This window comes from Gorilla gorilla, chromosome 16, assembly GCF_029281585.2.
Source record: "Gorilla gorilla gorilla isolate KB3781 chromosome 16, NHGRI_mGorGor1-v2.1_pri, whole genome shotgun sequence".
NCBI classification, from domain to species: domain Eukaryota; kingdom Metazoa; phylum Chordata; class Mammalia; order Primates; family Hominidae; genus Gorilla; species Gorilla gorilla.
In genome coordinates this window covers 76,053,836-76,060,407 of record NC_073240.2, presented here as the reverse complement: position 1 = coordinate 76,060,407, position 6,572 = coordinate 76,053,836, and positions in this window count along the sequence as shown.

Genomic DNA, 6,572 nt, shown 5'->3' with positions numbered 1-6,572 from the left:
TTTATAAGATTTCAGACTTTCGAGGCCAGAACACCCAGCAGGGTCAGGGCTGGCTGGGGGCATGGTGGGTAAAGCAAGGAGGCACCTAAGAGCCCACAATTTAAGGGGGCACTGGCCCTCAGGGCCATTCAGGTGCACCTGGGAGGGCAAGCCTCCTTAAATTTTTTTGCCCTAGGCACCTTGCTTGCCTCACTCTAGTCCCAGCCTGACCTCAGGAGAAGGATTGAGGAACCTAGCCCTCCTGCAGGCAGGAGGGGTAGAGCACCTTGGAACCAAACTCAGGAGTTCCTGGCTGGCTCCAAACAGAAGAGCCACAGGTAAGTGCAGGCAAATGCTACGCCAAGTCAGCCTCTTTGAGGTTTGCATGGGGGATGACGGTGGGGGTGGAGAGGCCAAGGACAGAGCACCCCAGCCAGACTGCTGGGCATGGGAGGGGGCATGGGTGGGTACTGCACCCACTGCACAGAGAAGACTGGGTTCTGCTGGGGAGGGGAGGGGTGGAGACGGTGTTTGGGAGGGGTGGGACGGGGCAGAGCTGGCAAAGGATCCGGAACCTTCACAGCAACCTCATTCTGTTTATTGCTCCAGCCACTCTCAGTGGCCCATCCCACCCTTCTTCCAGGCCAACCCGGGTCCCCTCTTCCAAAGCCCACAGGAGCTCTCTTCTGAAAGGATCTCCAGCCTTGGGTTTACCTCATCAGAGGCTTGGCCTGTGGGACATTGCGGGAGGGGATTGGGAGAAGAGAGAGGGGTGAGCCCTGTTGTCCTCTTCCATGCCCTGACCCAGCAGCATGGCTGGGGGAGGCGCTCTGGCCCTAAGCTTCACTTCCACCACGAAGCCTTCCCTGACTTACTCTCTGCATCCTCGTCCCCAACCCACCTCAGTACTTAGTACATGCCCCAGAAGACAGACCTGACCCTCTGCGGCCTCGGATCACCAGAGTTGTTTTCCTGGGCACACTTAGGCATCCTGCCTCTCCCATCAGACTATGTTACCCAGTCAGACGTGATGCCCTGGAATGTGCCCCCCCATCCATCAGTGTCCCTCTCAGACTGCCATTTGGAGAGCAGGCTGTGTCTTCCCCTCAGTGTACCCCCCTTAGACTGAGCCCCTCCCCCTTGCCTGTGGGCCCCATGGAAGACTTTGTGGAGAAACCCCCTCCACCCAGTCTCTTTAACCACAGCCTCCCTCCCTACTTCTCAGGAAACCACAGGAGAAAGAACAGGATGGGATTTTAGAGAAGTGGCCAGGAGGCCCTGAAACTGCTAGTGAAGTGGCTGTGGCCAGGGGGCCCAGGGACCTGCCCAGCCTTGGGATGGGGGTGTGTGGGGGGAGGGGGCAGTACCACAGACCCCCGTATGGGCCACTGGGACATGTAAGAGTTCAAGTCCTCCTTGTCCAGGATATATTTCAGAGACAATGAGGCTGAATTCAGTACTTGCAGTACCGAAAAATAAAAAAATCTAACTTTACTTACAAAAACCCCAGATCCAAAGCAACCCTAGAGCTGATATTATATAGGGTATGGAAAGCATGGCATTCAGCAATTCGCTGATTTTCAAAAGTTGGACTGTGTGCAGATTGGCTGACTTTCAGTCTTGGCAGTTAGGGATTGGCTGACTTTCAGAAGCAAATCGCTGGAGTAAGACCCTTGCTGATTGGCTGGCTCTCAGAAGCATGGTCCCTGGAATGAAGCTGTTGCTGATTGGTTGGCTCTCAGGGGACTGAAGTAACGTGATCAATGACTGATTGGACCAGGTTGAAAATAAGTCTGTGTGACTTGTTCCTGGCTTCAGACTAGTTCTCAAAACAGTCCCCCACCCCCCGCCTTTTTACTTGCTTTTAAAAGACAGAGTCTGGCTCTGTCACCCAGGCTGGAGTGCAGTGGCACGATCATGGCTCACTGCAGCCTCAAACTCCTGGGCTCAAGCAGTCCTCCCAACTCGGCCTCCTGAGTATAGTAGCTGGGACTGCAGGCATGTGCCACCACACCCTGCTAATTTATGTATTTTTGGTAGAGACAGGGTCTTGCTATGTTGCCCAGGCTGGTCTTGAACTCCTGTCCTCAAGCAATCCTCCAACCTTGGCCACCTCCCAAAAGGCTGGGACTACAGACTTGAGCCACTGAGCCTCGCCGCTCCCTTCCCTGCCCTTTTGTGAATTTAGAGAATAGAAACATTTTGTTTTCACCTCCCCCACATTCCTGGCTTTCCCTTTTCTGACCAGCCAAGCACTGATCATCTGTACCCACACTCCAGAATTGTCCAGAAGTCAGAGTTTGCCCAGGCCTGGTCATTCCATCCTTCAAAAACTCTTTCATGGAGACCGCAGCTCTAGAAAGCAGACCTGTGCCCTTCCTTTCTGGTGCTTGGCACACCCTCCTCATCCCCTGTTTGAATGGATGAATGAGTGAGTGAATGAATGAATGAATGGCTGTAAGGAGATTGCATGGTAGATTTGGCAGAACTAGTATAAGCCATATCCTCCCTTCCTTTTCTGACCCCTCTAAAATCCAGCCTCAGCATTCCCCACTGAACCCCCCAACCTCCGCCCCCCAACACACATAAGAATGTGGACTGCCCACAGCTCACCAGTTCCTCTGGAACCAGTTTGAACCCCCTGTGATCCAGCAGGGCCCCCACTCCCCCTTGAGTGTTAAGATTTTTGGATTAGTTGGCTTGAACTGTTCTAGAAAACAACAGAGTACCTTTGAGAAAAACAAAATACATTAATTTGGGCCCTAGGTCAGAAAAACAAATTTATATTTGGCTTTGATCTGGGTTGATTTTAGCCTTTGGCTATCGATCAGGTGAGTGAGAGGGTAGCAAGGGTTGTCTTTGCCCTAAAGTAAGAGACATGGGTTTAAACCCTGCTCTGGCCAGAATCACGTAGGGAACTGGACCAGGCCTTCCTATTTCTGTTCATTTCAGCACACATTTAATGAGTACTTACTGTGTGTTAAGTATGGTGTTGTACAGATAGACTGCCCCAGCCCTCAAGGAGCTCAGTCTAGAGGGTAGACAGATAAGTGAGTAAAGGCTTACAGTTTAGAGGGATCAGGGCTGTTAGGGAGGGGAGTGAGCAGGGGGGCTGTGTGAGCCCAGGAGAGGCACCAGATTCAACTTAGATTGAGAGGTGACATCAGAAAGATATTACGGGCCAACTCTGGGCGCACTGCCTATGAATTCACCCTGCTTTGCAAGGAATAGTATGGTTAATAAAATTCTTTAAAAAAGAAAAAGATGTTATGGAAGTATGTTACATTATTTGTATGGCCCAGTGTAAAACGAAAGTGCAAGGCTTCTTATTCAGATTTCAAGATGTCAGCAGCAGAGCATTAAACTAAGCACAGGGCCCTACTGAGCACAGGGCTCTGTGTGACCTCACAGCTCTCATCCCATGAAGCCAGCCCTGCTGGAAGGAGGAGATGCCTGACCTGAGTGTGAATGATGAGTGTGAGTGTGAGTGTGCCACGGGAAGCACAGTGAGCAAACAGCCTGATGCATGTGAGGACCAGGCAGCCCTGTGAGATTCCAAGAACCTCCTTTCCTCAGATCTGGGTCTTAATATCTGCCCAGTGGCCAGTGTAGCCCGGGCGTTGGGAATCATGCGAGGTTGCCAGCTGTCCTTTTTTGGGAGAGGGTGGGGCTGGGAGTACAGAACACAATCTTTTTTTTTTTTTTTGAGACAGAGCCTCCCTCTGTCACCCAGGCTGGAGTGCAATGACATAATCTCAGCTCACTTCAACCTCCACATCCTGGGTTCAAGTGATTCTCCTGCCTCAGCCTCCAGAGTAGCTGGGACTATTGATATGTACCACTACACCCAGCTGATTTTTGTACTTTTAGTAGAGATGGGGTTTCACCATGTTGGCCAGGCTGGTCTTGAACTCCTGACCTCAAGTGATCCACCTGCCTCAGCCTCCCAAAGTGCTGGGATTACGGAAGTGAGCCACTGCACCCATCTTTAAACCACAATTTCTAATCTTGTAGCTAATTTGTTAGTCCTGCAAAGGCAGACTGGTCCCCAGGCAAGAAGGGGGTCTTTTCGGGAAAGGGCTGTTATCAATTTTGTTTCAGTCAAGCCATGAACTGAATTCCTTCCCAAAGTTAGTTCAGCCTATATTCAGGAATGAACCAGGACAGCTTAAAGGTTAGAAGCAAGATAGAGTCGGTTAGGTCTGATCTCTTTTGCTGTCATAATTTCTTCAGTTATAATTTTTGCAAAGGCAGTTTCAATCCCCCCCTTTTGGTTTCATAGTATCTTATTCTTAAGGTGTGGGCTATGAAGATGGGAAAAGGTTGTCAATCGCTCTGGATTCTTCCTGCTGACAGGGGGCATGGAACGGGTAGGTGTTGACCCCAAGGTGAGAGGAATGGAACTGCTTTGCAGCTGTCTGAGCTGTCTGAGCATACTCCCACATACTCAGCATACTGAGCTGGGGTTCTGGGGCTTTCATGACAAAGGTGTTAGTATTCTCATTGTAACCTCTCAATGGGTTCACCTTGCCCACTGCCTAGACAGAGCTGATTTGTCAAAACAGGGGAATTGCAATAGAGAAAGAGTAATTCATACAGAGTGAGCTGTGTAGGAGACTGAAGTTTTATTACTTAAATCAGTCTCCCTGAGCATTCCAGGATCAGAGTTTTTAAGGACAACTTGGTGGGTGGGGAGAAGCCAATGAGCCAGCACTGGGGTGCTGATTGGTCAGGTCAGAGACAGTTGTTGCACTGAGTCAGTTCCTGGGTGGGGACCACAAGATCAGATGAGCCAGTTTATGGATGTGGGTGGTGCCAGCTGATCATCAAGTCCTAGGTCTGTAAAATATCTCAAGCACCGATCTTAGGAGCAGTTTAGGGAGGGTCAGAATCTTATAGCCTCCAGCGGCATGACTCCTAAACCATAATTTCTAATCTTGTGGCTAATTTGTTAGTCCTACAAAGGCAGTCTGGTCCCCAGGCAAGAAAGGGATTTCCCTTGGGAAAAGTCTGTCATCATCTTTGTTTTAAACTATAAACTATAAACCAAATTCTTCCCAAAGTCAGTTCAGCCTACGCCCATGAATGAATAAGGACAGCTTGGAGGTTAGAAGCAAGATGGACTTGGTTAGCTCAGCTCTCTTTCACTGTCTCAGTTATAATTTTGCCATGGTGGCTTCATCATCTATAGTTTCAGTACAGCATTTAAATTGACAGTGTACTATAAGGCAAATAATGAGTTCTAGGATAAGGAGTGCAATTCCCCATTTTAGAAGTAAAGATTTGAAAGCATTAGTTTGGGGACTTGTAGTCCAAAAAACATTCAGGATTTAGTCTAAATTGAAGAAAAATAAAAATAAAAACTCAAAAACAACTAACAATAAGTATACTATAGTTTTTGGAACATAATTTTTCTCTCTGTAGTCCTTATTTTTATTAAAAACAAATTATAATAGGACTGATTTGTTTGGAAAATAAACTTTAGTTGTATTATACTTGGTCTGATTATTTGCATAAGGCACAGCAAGAATAATTATTTTTCACATCAGGCTTTTTTTTTTTTTTTTTTTTTGAGACAGAGTCTCACACTGTCTCCCAGGCTGGAGTGCAATGGTGCGGTCTCGGCTCACTGCAACCTCTGCCTCCCAGGTTCAAGTGATTCTCCTTGCCTAGGCCTCCCAAGTAGCTGGGATTACAGGTGCCCACCACCATGCCCAGCTAATTTTTTTGTATTTTTAATAGAGACGGGGTTTCACCATGTTGGCCAGGCTGGTCTCAAACTCCTGACCTCGTGATCCACCCACCTCAGCCTCCCAAAGTGCTGGGATTAGGATTACAGGCATGAGCCACTGTGCCTGGCCTCACATAGGCTTTTAAAATTGGCTTTGCAGGCGTGGTGGCAGGAACCCGGAATCCCAGCTGCTCAGGAGGCTAAAGCAGGAGAATCGTTTGAACCTGGGAGGTAGAGGTTGCAGTGACCTGAGATTGTGCCATTGCACTCCAGCCTGGGTGACAAGCGCAAAACTCCACCTCAAAATAATTAATAAATAAAAATAAATTTTTAAAAATTGGCTTTGAAGGAACTGTGTTCCAAAGGAATCTCAGATAAGACTTTTTTTAAAGCTGAGCCCAGCCATGGGTTTGTACCCTCAAATGCCTATGAGTTGGGTAAATTCCTCTCCTCTTGAGGTCCCAAGATAACTCGGGGCTCCTGGGACTCTCAGAAAGTGACATTCTTTACTTATCACAAATCAGGAACCCTGTACAGGGACTGTGTAGACAAGGTATGAGGCCAGTTTTCCCAAGGGACTTTTATTGGCTCTACAAGTCAAGTTTAATTCCTTAAAGGAAAGCAGGTCATTCCAGTCAAAGTTTTGGTAAAATAACCAGTTTCTCCAACTGTGTCCTGTTGCAAAAGAAAACATTCTTATTGTACTTATGCAAATAACTATATTGCCATTAAGTTAAGAATACTCACAAACAGTTTCCAAAATCTGGAGAAATCGGGTAAAGAGAAACAAATATGCTTCAAATTTTGTTCACAGGAATATACTTTACTCAATTGTTAAAAGCTGAAAATAGCTCAAAAGAAA